At 55.5% G+C, this 19908-nt stretch overlaps 1 long non-coding RNA gene across 1 annotated transcript; it reads right to left on the reverse strand.

Moving 5' to 3' along the window:
• Positions 1 to 7108: 7108 nt before the first annotated feature.
• Positions 7109 to 13274, reverse strand: LOC144726855 (uncharacterized). Its single transcript, XR_013587348.1, has 3 exons — positions 12962 to 13274; positions 7918 to 8034; positions 7109 to 7337 (listed from the first exon to the last, which is right to left on the reverse strand). It is a non-coding gene; the product is annotated as an uncharacterized LOC144726855 (long non-coding RNA).
• Positions 13275 to 19908: the final 6634 nt, after the last annotated feature.

Genomic DNA, 19908 nt, shown 5'->3' on the forward strand with positions numbered 1-19908 from the left:
GCTGCTGGTGGTGGTGGTGGTGCTGCTGGTGCTGCTGGTGGTGGTGGTGGTGCTGGTGGTGCTGCTGGTGGTGGTGGTGGTGCTGCTGCTGGTGGTGGTGGTGGTGCTGCTGGTGGTGCTGCTGCTGGTGGTGGTGGTGGTGCTGCTGGTGGTGCTGCTGCTGCTGGTGGTGCTGGTGCTGCTGGTGGTGCTAGTGGTGCTGCTGGTGGTGGTGCTGCTGGTGGTGGTGCTGCTGCTGGTGGTGGTGGTGCTGCTGGTGGTGGTGCCGGGCGCTGTTGTGTGCGCTGGCAAGCGTCCGTGGGCTGCAGCAAGCCACTGCGCGCTCTGAACATTTATTAGGAGTGATTGCAAAGAAATATTGTATATAAATAAATTAATGGTTCACTTACAATTACTTGGAAATTGCAAAAAATATCTAATTATACTGCCAGCGGTGTCATGCGCCTCTTTTTTTTATTTTGTTTGCTGCGTGGGTCTGGAAGGGTGGGGGGGGGTCTAGAGGGGGGAGGGGCGGATGGGGGGTGGGAAGGGGGAGGCGGATGGGGGGGGGCTCAGACTTGAGTGTAAGAGATGAGGAATTGTGGAGTAGGGAGAGGTGGGAGAGCGAGACGGTGACCGAGAGAACGCGGAGCGAGAGGGAAGATGCGGGGAGGTTGAGTGAGGAGTGAGAGGGAGAGGTGTGAACGGTGAGGACGGAGCGAGGGGAGAAATGAATGTGAGAGAGAGAGAGACGACGACGAGAACGTGAAGAGAGTTAGGGGAGAGCAGAGAGCCCAACGTAAAAGGGTGAGATCGATGGCCGAACAGAAGGACAGTGGGGGGAGAGGAGAAGAGATATCGGAGAAAACAGGGAGAGAGGGCAGAGTGATGAGGGGGAGGATTGATATGGGCGACCATAAGGGGAGAGTGGAGAGGGGAGGATGAAGAGACATGCGCGGCTGACTCACGCTGTACCGGCCTTCAAGGAGCAGTGGGCGATGGAGGAGGCCGTGTGCTCGGTGGCAGATGACGGGGACATCTGCATGCTGATATGAGCTAGCCGTCGGGGGCCGTTGGACTGCGAGAAGGGCTGCGTGCAGAACGAGAGAGAGCGAGAGAGACCGGGAGAGTGAGCGAGAGGTGGGGGTTTACATAAAGCAAAGTTTAATAAATTTACGAAATGATTAACGAAGCAAAGTGCCGACTACACCGAGCATCTTCTTGTTTCCACTGATCGTAAAAAAAGAGAGCGAGAGAGCGAGACCGAGATGGAGACGTCGCGTGATTTCTGTGTGCGCCCAGCAGCGTGGTAGCCACGCTGCTCCTCCTCCTCGTCACCGATGGCCACACACGGACACGAGCGGTAGCCGATGCCCGGCCGTACCGGAGGGGTGACGGATGAAGCCATTGTGAGTTCCTTTCCACTGCTACTCTCATCTCCGGCGACGTGGGTGCACTTAACGCTGTGGCTCTGGGGGGGCGGGGGCTGAGAAGGTGGTCACGAGATGCCAAGTACAGCCACGTGGCTGCGGTTCTCAGATGGATTGCGACACCGGCTTGGAGTGAGTCTGTGGATCGCAAACGCCTCTCACTGCGGGGGCTTTGAGTGTTTCTCTCCCCCTCGGCATGCGCCGTGGAGTCTCTCCGGGTTCCCAGGTTCCACTCCTCGCCCCCACACGAAGGCAGAGAAGCAGAACGGAACAAACATCCCAATGCAGCAGGGCCCTTCGGGAACAGAGTCTTGAGACTCGGGTAAATAATTGCCATTTTTATACATTCGCTGCTGGGAGCAGATTTACTTTTTTTATTTGTATAAAAATTTCGTTGTTAATTAGCAAGGAGAAAGGTGTGGATACTGCTGAGCAACGACCCCAACCTCCCCCCCCCCATGCTCACACGAAACAAAGAGAAAGAGCCCCCGTATAGCCTTAATCGACTGTTGGTGCAAGTGCTGTTATCGAGCACCTATGAAGGCCGGAACGGGACACAGGGGATGAGTGGCCAGCACAACTCCCGGACGCCTTTGTCTCCCTACTTATTTGAGGCTGAGTCGACCTAGGGGAGGCCCGGTTCAGGGATATTTGTCAACTGGTGTTGGCCGTGAGCGGGAATCGAACTCTGCTCGCCGAGTTCATAGCGCAGCGCACCAATCGCTACACGACCGCTGCCCACCCACACACCTACCCACTCACGCTCACCTATCCACACACCCACCCACACCTATCCACACACCCTCCCACCCGCCCCCACCTATCCACACACCCCCACCTATCCACACACCCCCACCTATCCACACACCCACCCACCCGCCCCCACCTATCCACACACCCACCCACCCGCCCCCACCTATCCACACACCCCCACCTATCCACACACCCACCCACACCTATCCACACACCCACCCACCCGCCCCCACCTATCCACACACCCCCACCTATCCACACACCCCCACCTATCCACACACCCACCCACCCGCCCCCACCTATCCACACACCCCCACCTATCCACACACCCCCACCTATCCACACACCCACCCACCCGCCCCCACCTATCCACACACCCCCACCTATCCACACACCCACCCACCCGCCCCCACCTATCCACACACCCCCACCTATCCACACACCCACCCACCCGCCCCCACCTATCCACACACCCCCACCTATCCACACACCCACCCACACCTATCCACACACCCCCACCTATCCACACACCCACCCACCCGCCCCCACCTATCCACACACCCACCCACATCTATCCACACACCCACACCTATCCACACACCCATCCACACAACCAATCAACACACCCACTCACCCAAACACCCATACACCAACACACCCACCCCAATCCACAAACACGGACCCACACCCAACCCCCAGACGTGAAGCCACAGGGGTCACTGGGAGAGCGGACACGAATTCCCGTTGTCCGCGATCGGGGCAGATTTATGTTCGATCGATCGCGCGCGCCCGGCTACTGCGCTGGCACAGCAGGGCCTGGTCCCGCGTTTGTCGGGGTCGTGGGCGCTGTCCGTGGTGGCTATGGGGTTCTCTGGGCGACTTTGGCTACTGGTGCTGTGTGTGTGTGTGGTTGCTGGGAGTGTTAGGGGAGTTGTGGGTGATGTTGGTCCTCGGGTACAGACGCATGGGACACTGGTGATGGTAATAGTGTCCTCGACAAAATAGGGAGTGATGATGATGTGGTGTTAATGATAATAGAGTGGTGTCTTGGTATATGCGGCGATGGTGAGGGCGACGACTGCGGTGGGCCACTGCAAGTACATATTGATGATGACGACAGTGGCTATGATGATGATCGATGACGCGCACCACACACGGCGCGATGATGTAGATGTCCTCGTGGAAGCATTGAGCGACGATGATCATGATGAATGGCCATGGGCATCACGGTTGATGATCATGATGATTATTATTGATGTCGACGATAAGTTGTTTCTGATCCTGTTGGTACTATTGTTGTAGTCCTGGCTCCACGTGACGGCTGGAGTTGTCGCTCGCATCCACTCCTGGACAGGTACATCCATCCACCCTGCCTCCCACCGCCCCTCCGCCGATGATTATCTGCGCCACGCGCACGAGTGCCACGCAGGCGTGGTTATTAATTGTCCGATAATAGTTTTCCCCTTGTAGCTGCGAGCCGATAAGATTGGACTGCTCTACTGTGCTGCGGATGAACAAATTGACGCGTTATCTTTCCACCCACCTCTAAGGAGCCTGGCGTTGGGGGGGGAGGGGAGAAGTGTAGGGGAGGGGCTCGTTCACCAGAGCTACCCCCCCCCCACCTCACCCCCCCACCCCCCCACCCCCCCACTTATCTGCCCTCAGCAGCGGCCTGCCGTCTTTGTCTCCCGCGGGACGCCGTGGCCGCGACGGAGGGAGGCGCGTGCCCGCAGCTCGCGTTTATCTCCGTGAGCCGCTCCATACCGCTGCCGCTGCCGCCATCGCTAATGAACCCTAATGATCGCAAACAACTTCAATTGTTCAGCAGCATAAAGAGGGACAACACAATCAAAGTCAGGCGTGGGTGGGAGGGAGGGAGAGAGGGAGTGGGGAAGGGCGAGAGAGAGAGAGACTGAGACGGGGCTTTTAGTCACAAGCAGCACCCGTGGGTTTTCCGATGTGGTTGTATTTCAAGGGTGTTACCGCGGTGTTTGGTCTGCGTGGTGTCCGACGTTTCGTTCCAAGCAGCTGTGGATTTCAATCTCCCGACCAGCTAAAGGCGGCACCCCTAGTGGCTTCACGCGCGGATGGGGCTCAAGGGAGGCAAGGTTATGGTGGCATCTCTTGGGACAGGAGCACACAAACACAATCGGGCCATCAGGCACCGTCACGACTCTGTCCCTCGCACAGTGGAGAAAACAAACACCGGGTTCACTACTCATCTCGACAGTCGCGCTGTCAATCTGCGAGTGCATACTGTCAGCAGGATTGATTCAACGCAAGCAAGCCCCATGACCGGGTTCGGCAATCGGTGTCCCATCGGCAGTCGGGCTCGCTCTAATCCCTTCGCCGAGTGGAAACAAATCGATGCCCTAACCCGGTGGCTCTTATAAACATTCACTGCAGCCTTGTTGCCCTTTGGTTCTCAATCGTAAAAAAGTAGAATGTCAATAAATACGTGGGGATTGAGGAAACACAGAAGTTGGACTTGCGTGCCCGTGCTTCGATGATTTACCTTCTCAAAAAATCTCGCCATGTCTCGCAGCCCCAGAGAGGGCATCTCGCACCCCCAGGGAGTGCAGCGTGCACTCCCAGGTTAGGAACCTCTGCCCTAACCCCCCCCCCGGCCAGCCACCACCTTCCCCGACCACTCGATGCATTTATTCGTTTCGGATTCGCGACTCAATTTAAGAATCTAGCGGCCTCTAGTGGCTGCGGAAGGCCGCGGCGAACGTGTGCCAGGAAAAATAAGCGCAAGAGCAGCGTCTTGCAGTGTAAGTGTTCTTATGTACAGACACAGATCTTCTCCCCCCGTATAGCCTCAACAGACTTGTGGGGCAAGTGCTGTTAGCGAGCACTTGATGAAGATCGGAACGGCGCTCCGCGGATTTGAGTGGGCAGCGCCACGCCCGGCCGCCTTGGTGCTGAGGTTCACGCAGCGCACCAGGTCCTCATTTGAGGCTGAGTCGACTTAGGGGAGGCCCCAGGACTGGTTCGCATAATCGTCATTTGGTGTTGGTGGTGAGCGGGAATTGAACTCGAGTGGCCTGGTGAGGTAAGCGCATCGCGCTCCCCACGTGTAGGGACTCACACACGGGCACCTCGGCGCGTCCTGCACACACAGCGGTACATCAGACATGTACAGCCCCGCTTAATCTACAGCTGATTGAAGGCCTCCTCACGCCGTGTCGGTAATGGGGGTTGTTTTACCATACTTCACCACGCCGTGTCCGCCCCTCTCGCCAGTCACGGGAAGGGCGGTTCGATACCCCGCTAATACAAACCGGTTCGATACCCCGCTAATACAAACCGGTTCGATACCCCGCTAATACAAACCGGTTCGATACGCCGCTAATACAAACCGGTTCCATTTGTGTTCGCAGATTAATTGTTGTTGCACAGAGCCAATTAGTTTGAATGGTGATAATAAAACGCGAGGTGCCACACATTCCGTATCGTTAATCAACAATTAGCAAGGAAATTAAAGAGAATGAAACATCGCATTCGTGTATCAGCAATTGTTCATTAACATTAAAAAACGATTCTTATCCATTCTAACCGATTTGTCAGTATACTGAGACATGAATACCCTCCCCTGCCCACACCGTGTGAGTCGTGGGGATCGTTTGACCATACTTCACCACGCTGGTCAGTACGGGGAAGGCGAGGGGTGGGTGGGGGAGGGGCTGTCCAGGCCGCTGGGGTAGAGGTTTTAGAGGTGTACTCGATGTGGTGCGCATTTTGCGTAAACGTAAAGTCCATGCTCGTGATGATCTATGCCGTGGTGGTGATTGGTGGTGGTTGGTGGTGGTGTTGGTCTCTTGTACCGAGAGCTCTCCAATAAGGTTTAGTTCAATGAATGCGATGGTGTGGATGCTGTCAGTCGTGGAGCGGGGTCTGATGGTGTGTCCGGTGTAGTGGTGCGGTGCAGTGGAGCGGTGTGGTGGAGCGGTGTGGAGGAGCGGTGTGGTGCGTGGTGGTGGTGCCCGTTCGGAGCAGGCTGGCCGGGCGGTGTGCAGGTGGTGAATGAAACCGTGGCTGAGATGATGATGCACTCAGAAATTAAATTGCGTGCGAGGAGTCGGCGACGAGAAAATTCATTATTAAAATTCGCCCCGGCCGACTGTCCTTGAGAAGATGGAAAAAATGGGATAACATGAAGACAAAATGATGCGCATGTAATTTCAAAGATGGGGAGGTGAGAGGGGAGGGGGGAGTGGTGAGAAATCTCTGGGCTCGATCCGTTTGTGTGGGTCTCTGATGCGGTGAGACGAGGGGGGGGGGGTAAGAGAGCAGAGGGAGTGCAATGGAAACAAGAATTGGAGGGAGGGAGGGAGGGAGGAGGGTGGGGGTGGGGGTGGAGGGGGCGAGGTGGAAGCCACCCAAACTGAGATATTGGATTGTCAAAACTATTTCCTTGAGAAAATGGATTCATCACGTCGCCTCGCGAGCAGTGTCAGCCGGGCTGTGGCCATGCTGCGCGCAGCCGTGACATCGCATAAAGGATGCTGGAAAGCTCCCTCGCCCTACCCCCCCCTCTTCTCGCCCCCCCCCCCATCCACCACCCACTCCTCTGCCCGTCCACGTCCAACGCGCCTAAAGTGACATTGAGAAATGGCCGATCGATCATAATTCTAGGGCAGCGTCTGGGCAGGCGGGGAGTTGTGGAGGAGGGAGGTGGGGGAGGTGGGGATGGTGGCGGGGGGGGGGGGCTGCAGGGGGGGTAGTCAACGCCAAACCAAATGATCCGCTCTTCCTAAACAAGGCACCCTCCGCGCAGACAAATCCCCTAACCCCCTCCACCTCCCCCCGTGTCTCCACCGCCTCCTGCAGTCGATGAGCAAAGGGACTCGTACATTTACCTGCATTCCAATGAGCCCCCCACCCCCCCATCGTCCTCCCTCCCCCGGCCCCTCCCGCAATCAATCAATAGCCTCTGTAATCACGTGTACCCCCACTTAACGCCTCTGGATGCAGATGCGAGAGCGTGGGCATCGGAGGCTGTCGGCAGCGAGGAGGAGGCGGCGGCGCTGCTGCCTTTGTCTCCCTGCTGCTGCTCCACCTCTTACAGCTCACTTCTCTCCAGAGTCTCACTCCACCTCGCACCTGCCACGTGGCGGATGCCCCCCACAACTCGGCGGGCAGGGCTTTCGTCAGTCAATGCGGATAACGCGTCTACGAGGGTTGGGTTAAAATATGTTTGTTTGCATTAGCGGTAACCGCATGGTGTAAAAAAGAACCCGCTATAAAACCGGTTTTCCGTAAATATCGAAATGTCCAACAAACGAACGGGTTTACCCGTTTAGAATCCACAAAGTGCTGGTTCGACTCCTGGCACGGTAGGGAACACAGTGGAGACCGTGTTCAATCAGTACTGTACATGAAATCATGGAGTCGGTTACCGCCTCCTAACTTCTTAAACCGTTACTCGAATGAATAAAAAAAGGTTACAGGTTTACCGTTTATCCTGTAACAACCCGAGTGTTCACCCAACAAGACTCCGCATCCAGCAGTGGCAGACTGATGATGATGGCTGGTGCCAAGCGTGTCGATTTAGCCGCGATACTCTCGCCAAAGAGCCCCCCCCCCCCCACTGCAATTTGGGATTTTGTCCAATTTCATTGACGCGACTTTGGCGTCGCGTGGGAGGGAACAGGAGAGCCCGGAGAAAACCACACACACACACAACAACAACCGCCATTCGCCACTAAGTGGCGGTGACGTCACCACGACGCTTGTGCCAGGCTTTGTGCACCTTGAGGCCACGTGAAGTGTCGAACGCCCGCTGGCAGGAGGTCACGGGGCAGACCCAGATGCCACAGGTCGACTGACTGAGACGACTGGCTGATGCACCACCTTCAATAAATTGCCACTAAACCACACACACACACACGCACACACACACGCACACACACACACACGCACACACACACACACACGCACACACACACGCACGCACACACACACACACGAGGGAGAGAGATGCTCAGCACTGCCATCTCCGAGCCGACAGCACCTGGCAAGCCCTGACCGTCATCCGTTTCAACACTAACCAGGCTCAAAACTCGGTCAATCTCATAGACGTGTACAACTCACAACGGTGTTTATTAGTCCGGGAAAGCTTCAATGAGTCTCACGACCCTTTATCAGGAGGGGGGGGGGGGGTGATTGAGTGACCGGCTCCGCGTAGGAGGGGGAGCCCGAGGGGGGAGGGGGGGGGCATCGTCGGCCCACGCCACCGCGTGGGGCCACCCAGGATCCAAGTGGCGTGACCAGCGCTCCAGGAGATCTCACAGAGGAGCCGTGATGAACGAGGCCATGCCACCCCGAGGGGTCGCGGTTGGGGTTTTTAGTCGGCGTCTTCTCGTCAAGTCGAACCGTTTTTTACTCCGGCTCGCATCGGGACACCCACCTCGCTGCCTCGGGACAGCCGCGCGCCGTGAGGACATCCTCTGCGCGCTACGGGCAGCTGTGTTTGTGTAGCGATATCCGTGCGCTGTCGGTATAACTCTGTGTGCTGCTGCTGTAGGGGACAGCCGTCTGCGTGCTGTAGGGGAGATGGCTGTGTGGTGGGTGCCTTAGGGGGTAGCGGCGCGTGTCCCGTGGCTCGGTGCAGTGGGGAAGACGAATGTTCCCCCGTGCGCGTCTCCCGTCCACGAACGCGGGTGGGTGGCTCCCAGCTGCCAGCGCCGCGTTACGGGGAGCGCAACCCGGAAAATAAACATCGCTTAATCTCGCATCTCCTCTCCTCTCCCTCCCCCTCACTCCCTCCCCCTCCCTCCCCTCCCCCTGTCTCTCTCACGGACGCAATCACCGGACACAATGCACGCCTCTTAGCCATGGGTGGCTTTAATTAAAACAAAACCAAAAGCCCAGGATGAGAAGACAATAGCCGAGTGATTCTGTCCTCATCGAGGAGTGGGGCGGGCGCGCGACACCCCGCGCTCGTGATCGTGCCTGGGATCGTGAATCTTCTGGGGGCGGTCGGAGTCGTCACGCGGGGATTTGCACGCTGCGTGCCCCCCCCCCCCCCCAACTTCCCCTCCATCGTGGAGGTGGCGGACTGTGCAGCGCTTTGTGAGGTGTGCAGCGCCTAGTGCAGCAAGAGTATGACCTGGGTTCGACTCAGGACTCGTGCGCGTTGGAGTGTCTGTGTGTGTGTCTGTGTGTGTCTGTGTGTCTGTGGGGGAGCGGTATTTTAGCGGTTAGCGTGATGCGCTATGAACCCGGCGACCCGGGTTCGATTCCTGCTCACGGCCAACACCAGTGACGATTATCTGGACCAGTCCCGAGCCTGCCCTAGGTCGACTCAGCCTCAAATAAGTACCTGGTGCGGTGTGTAAGCATTGCCACTAGGGAGACAAAGGCGGTCGGGCGTGGTGCTGGCCACCCACCCCCTCGTGTACCATTCCGCCCTTCATAGGTGCTCGCTAACAACACTTGCCCCTACAGTCTGTTAAGGCTATATGGGGGATCTGTGTGTGTCTGTGTTGCGTGTCTGCCTTGCGTGTCTGCGTTGCGTGTCTGCGTTGTGTGTCTGCGTTCTTCTCGCCGCTGTTCTAGATGGGGTTCCCTCCGGGTTCTCCGGTGTTCTGCCCATAGCTAAAAGTCTCACGATGTCATTGTGGGTCGGCCAAACATCACAATGTAGCGGGACCTTCCTGAAAAAAAGAGTATTGGAACACAGTGCGGCTTTCCTTGGTCTATTAACAATAGCATTGATTGTTATTATCTGAAAAGCAGCGGTGTTTTTGTATTGTATTTTTACGAAATTACCTTTTCAGTGGTCACTATGGCGACACGTGGTTTGTGCGTTGATGTCTTGCAATGTTCAATCGCCACTGCCGACTGCCTTGGGCTGCTATCAATGTCCACCATGATGACAAGCCACTTTGTTGTTGTTGACCTATCATTTGTGGGCAGGTCGCTTCTGAAAAATAAATTAATACCTCGGTGGCCCTTACCTGGTAAGATAACAATTAGTTTATTATAATTGTATATTTTTAAGTGATTTGTTCACTTCGCGCTCCTATCCCGCCCGTATTGTGGACATCTGTGAAAAAAGAGCTTTATAGCTCGTCGGATTCCTCCAGTATAAATCAAATATTCGGATTCTGTAACTGAGCTGCTTGCCAGCTGTGGGCCTCGCCAGCTGAAACAAAGGTGGTCCGAGTCACGAGACGAATGTCGACACGGAGGCCTCTGCAGAGGCCTCCGTGTCGACATTCGTCTCGTGACCGCGTGGATGGAGAACGGCCTCTGTATGCGGACATCGCAAGAATTCGCGCCGAGGGCCCAGCGATTTGCCTCCTGTCCACCCACCGCATGCAATGTCATCTTCTCACACGCCCGGCTACAGAGATGGTGTCCATCGCATATCGATACAGCTGAAAATGTGCTATTCCTCCGAGCGGGAAAAAGCTAAATTGAGTGGAAACCAAATATAATTATGGGTGTGTGTGTGTGTGTATGTGCGCGCGCAGTAATTAATATCCGGAGCTCAGATCATCAACTTGCCACACACGCGTGACAAACCCGGTTTGATCGCCCGATTGGAACCCAGAGCTTCAACGATACCGGCTCAATGCCACCGAGGACATTGCATTTTACGAACCCCCCCCCCCCCGCTACGTCCCTCCCTCCGCCTTCTCCGGGCCGCCACAGTCGCACCTTTTGTATCTTTGGACATCGGTAACAAAACAAGCGAATCGTGCCGGATCGCTCGGCCCCCTGAGCAGGAATGCGGGCCGTGCGGAGTGAATCTATGGGCAGCTTTGTGCTCCGGGAGAGGTGGGAGAGAAATGCGCAGAGTGCATCGCTGGCCTTGTCACTTTTCAAGACGTAAAGTGCTATTATTACGGCACTAAAGCGAGCTTGCATGGGAAACAGATGTATATGGATTTTGTATCTTATTTAGGCTCCTGCGCTCGTGTGCTGGGCCGTAAAGACGATTTTACAAGTGAAAGACGTCGAGCCGAAGCAAGGTTGATATGGGGATGCTACGCTCACCGCAGACACCGTGACCACACACTCGCCACACACTCACCACAGACACCGCTAAACCCTGCACGGAGACTGTCACTTTCACTAACGCAGCTCTCCGCACTCACCCCACACCCGGCCACACACGCCGCAACCACTGCCAAAGTCGCCATCCAGCCCACCACATTCGATAGGAATCCCATCGCACGTACCGCGCATCATCATCATCATCACCACACCACCACGCTCGCCATAAACCCTCTGCCACACTCACCACGAATCTAACCGTGTTCGCCGCGCTCACCCGCAGACCGCCTGCACACACTCACACCGCGATCCCCACCACGCTCACTCCCCTCCCCCTCCACCGCTCCACCGCTCCACGCTCACCACCACCACGACACCCTCGGTGACCCCGAGTCGACTGCCGCCCGGGCGGCGCTGCGCATTAACAATGGGATGTTTAGCAGGCAGCGCGGGGTGCCCCTAACCTTTGGGACGCTCGCCGGACGTGCTAATGAGCTAGGCAAGCCGTGGCGAGGGCTAGGGACGGAGCGCCAGCCATCAATCAGCGGCCAGGCAGGGGCCTTAATGTCTTTCCTATAGACAGATACATTATGTTTGAGCGTGAAATCCGGGCGCCGTGTTTGTGCCGCCCGTCGCCGCGCCGCGTAAATCACCGGCACGGAACCGCCGGGCGCTGTGACTATAATTGCTCATCGCCACCTCGTCCTCCTCTCTCTCTCGCCCCTTCCGCTCCGCTCCGCCGTCTTAGCGGTCGCGACTGAAGGCCCCTTCTCGCAAGCGCCGACACCGCCGCCGGTAAAGTCGGACGGCTCGGAACGATCCCATGGCGGAGAAATCCCCCCAGCAGCTCCCCCCCCCCCACCCCCTCCGCCCACCCCGGACGAAGCGTGATAGATGGGGTCTCGCGCGAGATAAATTCTAATGCGGGCCCCCGTTCGTTGGAGGGCACTGAACATGATGAATAGGGCGCCTGTAATGGGACCGTCCCGACCACTGTATCTGCACGCTGCTAAATCCATTACGGTTCTAGCAGTTAAAAATCCAATTCAGTCCTTGGTTGCTGTTGCAAATCTGCTCCGTGTTGCCCTGATCGTGCTTTTTAATAAAACGTTTGCCATTTGCAAGTGTAGGTCATGATGTGTAAAATTCGGCAATTAATAATTTATGGTGCGTGGTGTCGTCTCGTTTGTGTGGCGAGCGTGAGAGTGCGGGCTGGCACAGGAGGGTGGTGTCAGAGACAGCGAGAGACGCGAGAGAGCGAGCGAGAGAGACGCGAGATTCCGTGCTCCAGATGCGCGCGAGGAGCGTTTAACGGAGCAGAACGCGCTGCCTTTCCAACAGCCTCCACCACCTCCTCCACCTCCACCACACCGAGAGTCAGATCCACACTTAAATCACGCGGTGCCACCATCCGCCGCGGTGAATTTACATGCGGCCGCTGAAAGTGCATAACGTTTCGCAAAGTTCACGATGAGCTTCCCCTTTCATCATTTTGGCAAACGTGCCCTGTCCCGCAGCGTCCCTCGTGTCGGGGGTGGGGGGGCAGGTGGGGTGGGTGGTGGGGGAGTTACAGCCGGGATGGGACGGAGGGCGCGAGAGGAGTGAGAGGGAGATAAAGGGGAGAGAGCGCACGAGATAGATAAAGGGGAGAGAGAGAGAGAGAGGGGAGCTGCTTTGAGGTATTGTTGAGTATTTACGACCAAAGGCTCGGAAGGCGCAAAGTTGGGACTTTAAATGAATGCCCTCTGGGCGTCATTGTTGAGACGACTTTGTTGTCGTGCGGTACTTACCAGTCATCGTTTTCATCATCACCGTCATCATCGTCATCGTCGTTCCTCTGGCGAGGCGAGGCGATCTTCATCACAACTGCAACTTGTAGCCGAGAGCCCACTGCGGCAAGACATTCTCGCCGGCAATCGAGACCGGTGATCTAAACAAAAGGCAATTGCTGTAAACATCAAAACGACGCATTGGGTAGCGACACCACAACTCCACAGAGCGCTGTCGACGGCTCCACTTGCCCACAGCACCGAACGGACAGGGGGCGCAATGCACAGGCCGGCGAATTCACAGTCAACACGGGCGGAGGCTGTTGGTGCCAGGCTAGGTGCTGCACGGGTGGGTCTGTGGGGGTGGGGGGTACAGCCCCGCAGTGAGCGGGGGTGGGGGGAGGGGGGCAGCTGTCATTGTCGAGGAACTCTGTGCTGCGCCGCGGTCTCGCCGCTGGCTTTGTTTGTTCACTTGACCGGCAGTGACAGCCGAGTGCATCACGTGTGTGTGTGTGTGTGTACCTGGTGGGATCGTCCCTTGTGTGTGTGTACCTGGTGGGATCGTCACGTGTGTGTGTGTACCTGGTGGGATGGGTCACGTGTGTGTGTGTGTGTACCTGGTGGGATCGTCCCGTGTGTGTGTGTACCTGGTGGGATCGTCACGTGTGTGTGTGTGTACCTGGTGGTATGTGTCACGTGTGTGTGTGTGTACCTGGTGGTATGTGTCACGTGTGTGTGTGTACCTGGTGGTATGTGTCACGTGTGTGTGTGTGTGTGCCTGGTGGGATCGTCACGTGTGTGTGTGTACCTGGTGGGATCGTCACGTGTGTGTGTGTGTACCTGATGAGATGTGTCACATGTGTGTGTGTGTACCTGGTGGTATGTGTCACGTGTGTGTGTGTACCTGGTGGTATGTGTCACGTGTGTGTGTGTGTGTGCCTGGTGGGATCGTCACGTGTGTGTGTGTACCTGGTGGGATGTGTCACGTGTGTGTGTGTGTGTGCCTGGTGGGATCGTCACGTGTGTGTGTGTACCTGATGAGATGTGTCACGTGTGTGTGTGTGTGTGCCTGGTGGGATCGTCACGTGTGTGTGTGTGTGTACCCGGTGGGATCGTCACGTGTGTGTGTGTGTGTACCCGGTGGGATCGTCACGTGTGTGTGTGTGTGTACCTGGTGGGATGTGTCACGTGTGTGTGTGTACCTGGTGGGATGTGTCACGTGTGTGTGTACCTGGTGGGATGGGATGACTTAATAATTCGTCGTGCCAACGTGAATAGGCGCTCGCTAACCGTACTTGACCCCCTCTTCAGCCGTTGCGACTCAATGGGTGATCTATCTCTCTCTGTCGGTGCGTACGGGCCGTTGTAAATCTACTGTCACAAAGAAGGCCTGCCCATGCCACGCCGGTGATGAAGGGTTGTTTGACCATACTTCACCACGCTGGTCGGCGCGGCTTGCCGATGGAGGCGCACCGCCGGTTCGCATATCGCTCGCCACCGATGTTCGTGGCCCTGGCCGGGAAACAAACTTGGGCTGGCCGAATTGCAATCAGGCAGTGCGCTAACCACAGCGCCACCGCTCCCTTGGCATTGGAAGGCGCGAGCTTTGGCGAACTTAGAGGTCCGGGTCTGTCCCTCCCGCCGCGGCTGCGCAGGGGCCGGGCGCGTGCCCTCTGGATGTATCAAATTAAACTGGACCCCCATAAAGTTATGAATAATTCGAGGCCCGATATGAACTGAAATTTGTAAAAAATTGCCTCACCTTAAGCCAGCTAAGGCCGTTACAAGAATTACACAAAAAGCCTACCAGCAAAGTCCGTGACTTTTAAATGTGTGAAATTTATTCTATTCAGGACAGAAACTGGCCACGTTTTTTATATATTCCAGTTTTTTTACTTTTTCTGCGCCCCGAGATGCTTTTGTGCAAAATGAGTGTCTGTGACGAATTGCTGTTAATTTCCCACCGCCGCCGGGAAGACAGGAACTGATAACAAGGGGGATGGAATGACAACAGCTTTTTGTTCAATGATTTCTCAGGCTGAGGGGGTCCGGGCTCGATCCGTCCTCCCTGATTGATTGGACCTCCGGCTGCAGCTGAGCTGAGTGATGAATCGCTTAAGGTTTGAACACAGGGATGAGCTCGATTGGAAATGGTTTGTGCTAATTTATATTTCACCGCTATTTTCTATATATTTTTTTCTCTCTCTCTCTTCCCACTCTCTCTCTCATCCTCTCCCTTTTCCCTGTCTCCGCTGCCTCCCGACAACATACCGCCATGTCTACTCCGCCGAGGTCAAGCGCTGGGAATCGGCATGATCTGTCGCTCTTCTCTCGCCGCACGCTGGAAGCTCGTCCGCCAGCTCGCGTATTCCTCGCGAGGAGCCGTGGCGTCGTCTCTCTCTGGCATCGGGAAGCTTCCACTTGTGACGGCGGGCAGGCGTAGTGGTTAGCGCACCGAGTTTAGGAATCCAGCACCCGCCACCCCAACCCACGGTTAGATTCCCAGCCACGGCTAAAATCAGTGGCGTGTGGTGTCAGAATGAGTCGTGGGTCACACCTCGGTTCGCTCAGCACCGGGGGAAACAAAGGCGGTCGGGCGTGGTGCTGGCCACACCCTCCCGCTTTCTCGTCTCAGGCAAGTGATGCTGTGTTTCGAGGATACGGAGTTCCTGGGTTCGAGTCTGTGTGAGTAAACCGGTTCTTTCGGTAAAGTCACGTAGGTGAAAATAATAATAATAAAATAGAAATGAAATGAAAATTAATTAATTAAATAAAAATAGTGAAAACAACTAAATTTAAACACCTTTTATTTTTATTTTTAATGTTTATTTTATTATTATTGTATTGTTATTTTCACCTACGTCACTTTACCGAAAGAACCAGAGTATGGATCCTTGCAGTCACGACAACTTCAAATCTAGAAAGTAAACCGGTTGTCGCGTTTAGAGAGTTGATCAACTGCAGCCTGGTCGCCAATTACTGCGAAAAACAAATTCCATAACCATTTTTTTTGTCACCGAATTAAACTTTTTCCGGCTCCTGAGAATGTAAAATATTGGGTTTGAATGGCGCATAACAGCTGCAGTTATTCCGCACGTGTGAATGGGTGTTTGCGATTGTGGGATTGATTGAATGCAGATTGCCTCTCTTATCTGACCCAGACCCTGACTTCAACCCCACGACCACATCTCCCGAGAGATATCAGAGCCAGTGCGTGCAATACGCAACGCTGTTTCGTCTGCACATCGCATTTGTATATTGCGGCTGTGTTTGTTTTGCCAATTGCCAAAATTACTTTAGCACATTTAATAAATCAAGCGTAGAAGGAAGGGAAAAGATTAATTACGAAAATTTGGAGGCATAATGAGCAGGGCATTCGATTAATGCAACTTTTAAGAAGACCACACACACTTGCTCCCTCATCTCCGAAACAAAGACAAAGCCTCAATAGGCTGTTGGGGCAAGTGCTGTTAGCGAGCACCTATGAAGGCCGGCACGGCACACGATGGGGTGTGTGGCCAACACCACGCCCGACCGCCTTTGTATCCCTAGTGGCGATATTTACACATCGTACCAGATACTCATTTGAGGCTGAGTCGACCTAGCGGAGGCCCAGGACCGGTTCAAATAATCGTCACTGGTGTTGGCCGTGAACTCGGGTCGCCGGGTTCGTAGCACAGAACAGCGCACTAACCGCTACACTACTGCTCCCCATATATATACAGACACACTAATACACATACACTAACATATATATATACCCACACACATACACACCTCCACACACACTCGCATATATATATCCCACGGAAACCAGGGCAATTACTATATTTACGGCCGCACTTGGCCCAGGGACGGCTTTGAACCTGCGTCTTTGATGAATGTGGCTCTGCCGCAGATGTAAACGATTATGTTTGTTACTGGGGGACCGCATTCTTCACGATGACAGTTTGTTAAATTGCCCCGGCGCGTTATGACAGCGAGCATCTTTCTCCGGGGCGGCAAAGGGAGGAAGAACCGGCGGGAGTGAGTGAGCGAGGCAGCGTCGATGCCTCTTCTTCCCACACTCGTGCCACGGCGCCGCGACCGCCGCCCACAGCCACCCCTCCTCCCTCCCTCCCTCCGTCAAGAACCCAGAGAACTCCATTGTGTGGGGGGAGGGAGGTTGGGATTGTGGTGAGGGTATGAATCGTGGCGCGCCTTGTGGATGCGTGGGGATTCTAGATTTGAAGCTTTCGTGACTGCAAGGATTCATACTCTTAGTTCTTTCGGAAAAGTCACGTAGGTAAAAAAATGAAATAAAAATTCATAAAAATAAAACAATAGAATCACGATGTTTCGGAGGCAACACAAGTGTCCGTCATCAGGTGGGACCGTCACAGCCAGATTTGCTGCATCAAGTGATGGCTGTGACGGTCCCACCTGAAGACGGAGACTTGTGTTGCCTCCGAAACGTCGTGATTTAATTGTTTCATTTTTATTAATTTTTATTTCATTTTTTTACCTACGTGACTTTACCGAAAGAACTAAGAGTATGGATGCGTGGGGAGTTTAAACAACCACGGCAAACGCCACTTGCACGATACCCGTGTAACGCCACGGCGAAGCCTCTTACTGGTGAGTTGCATCATCCCATGATCTGGGTTTGACTGTCATCACTTCGTGATCCGGCATGTAACTTCGCACTTGGGAGAGCCCGAGAAGACGAGGATTCGAAAATATAGATCAGGCGACTACACACACAAACAGCTCCTCGCTCGATCTCTCTCTCTCTCTCTCTCGTTCTCTCTCCGGTCCGCTCCCTCGCGAAGACAACACTCGTGAATGGAACTGGTCAAACATCGCATCGTAGCGGGACCCTCCTGAAGTAGACGTACTGATTGTTTCCATCGTCAGCTTAGTCGAGTCTGGTTGAGGTTACTTGAGATGAAGGGCAACTCGAGTTGGTGACAAGTTGGGTGTCCTTGAATGTGCAAGTTTGCCCGAGTTACCACACGAGCGAGCTGGGCAGATACTTCCATAAGCACTCTCCAAGTAAGACCTTCCCATAAATACTTACGAGTCAAAGGTCAAGACCGTGTTGCTGACAAGTGTAGATTTTGCCCACCATCTACTCCAACATTTTTCATTTGAAAGGGGCCGCTTTGAGCTCTGCAGCCCAAATTCTTAGGCAGGGAATTCACGCCAAAGCACACGAATTCGTGACCAACTCGAGTTGATTGGAACCATGGAAACGCAGTTCCAGAGAGGGCATCTGAAGTTGTGGCTCATGGAAAAACGGCCACAGTCACGGACCACATTTTTCCTTTTTTTATTTTCCATTAAACCACAAATGTATTCTACTGGGATTCCACGTGGCCATCACCTTCCGCGAAAAACTTGGCAGGACCCTCCTGAAAAATATTCATGAGCCTCGGCGAAGTTTTCCAAGGTAGTCAAATTTAAGAATAATAGAAAACCCCCAATAATGAATAGTGAGGCTGTCCTAGGTAAATAATGATTATAATTATACCCACGGGTGCTTTAGGTGGGAAGCCCTGCCTGTCACGTCTGTGCTGGAGTCTGCAAAGTTTGCAGTTGTCTGCCATTCCACATTGGCACTGCCACTCATGTAGCGAGTCAAACACTTCAACAGCGCGGCCCTGCTGACGGCTCACTCGCGCCATCGCTGGCCGACAGGCCTCCACTCGGTATTTGGTCTACTCTTCCACGTATTCGAAGAGCAATATGCGAGGATATTGCTCCTGTCTCTCATCCCACTTGGCAGACTCGTGGGGCAAACAATTGGCTTCAGCCCCCCACTAACATCCCGATGGAGAAGGGGATGCGGTGTATAGCCCCCCTCCTTTGCAAACGTATGGGGTGGGGGTCGATTGTCCCCCCACCCTCTGTGTTGTCTATGCCCGCGATTCGCCTGCCCCGCTCTGTGACTCCTCCCCCCTCCTCCCCCTCCCCCCTCCTCCCCCCTCCGCCCCCTCCTCCCCCTCCTCATCCCCCCCCGTTCCCCCTCCCCCCCCGTTCCCCCTCCTCCCCCCTCCTGCGTGCGTCGAGCAGTCCCTCCGACCTCAACCTCTGACCTCTGCGTTGTGAAAACACGCCCAGCCTGAGATAGTGTGACAGCGGGAGACGCGTGGAGACACAGTGGAGACACAGTGGCGTAGCCCCTTGAATGCGCAGGCGGTGCCACTGCACCGGAGCCCACGGTCCAGAGGAGCCCAGGTATCGAGCTGGGAGGGAGCAGAAATTTAACACGGGGGGGGGGGGGGGGGCTATTCAATTGCTTGGAACTAGGGATAGTGCCAACCACACAGCCGCTGGCGATATGCGTGGAGACACGGGACACGTGGAGACACGTGGAGACACGTGGGCACATGGAGACACGTGGAGACACGGGGACACATGGAGACACGTGGAGACACGGGGACACGTGGAGACACGTGGAGACACGGGGACACGTGGAGACACGGGGGGACACGTGGAGACACGGGGAGACACGTGGAGACACGTGGAGACACGGGGAGACACGTGGGCACATGGAGACACGTGGAGACACGGGGACACGTGGAGACACGGGGACACGTGGAGACACGGGGGTACGTGGAGGCACGGGGACACGTGGAGACACGGGGACACGTGGAGACACGTGGAGACACGTGGAGACACGGGGGCACGTGGAGACACGGGGACACGTGGAGACACGGGGACACGTGGAGACACGGGGACACGTGGAGACACGGGGGCACGTGGATGCGCCGCTGATGTGAGACACGCTCGCTGCTCCGGGTGTCTCGTGACCCCCATCCTTCACTGACGCCCGTGGATGGAGATCTTCTCCCTGTGTGGGCTGCATCGCGCCTATCAGTGCTCATTGAAGAATGCGGAGCCGTGATTGATTCACAGCGGGTGACCGCTTATTTAGCCTTCACGGGCAGTCAAGAGTGTGCGCGCGTGCGAGCGTGCGGGGTGTA

Source organism: Lampetra planeri, chromosome 24, assembly GCF_965212315.1.
Source record: "Lampetra planeri chromosome 24, kcLamPlan1.2.h2, whole genome shotgun sequence".
Taxonomy (NCBI): Eukaryota; Metazoa; Chordata; class Hyperoartia; order Petromyzontiformes; family Petromyzontidae; genus Lampetra; species Lampetra planeri.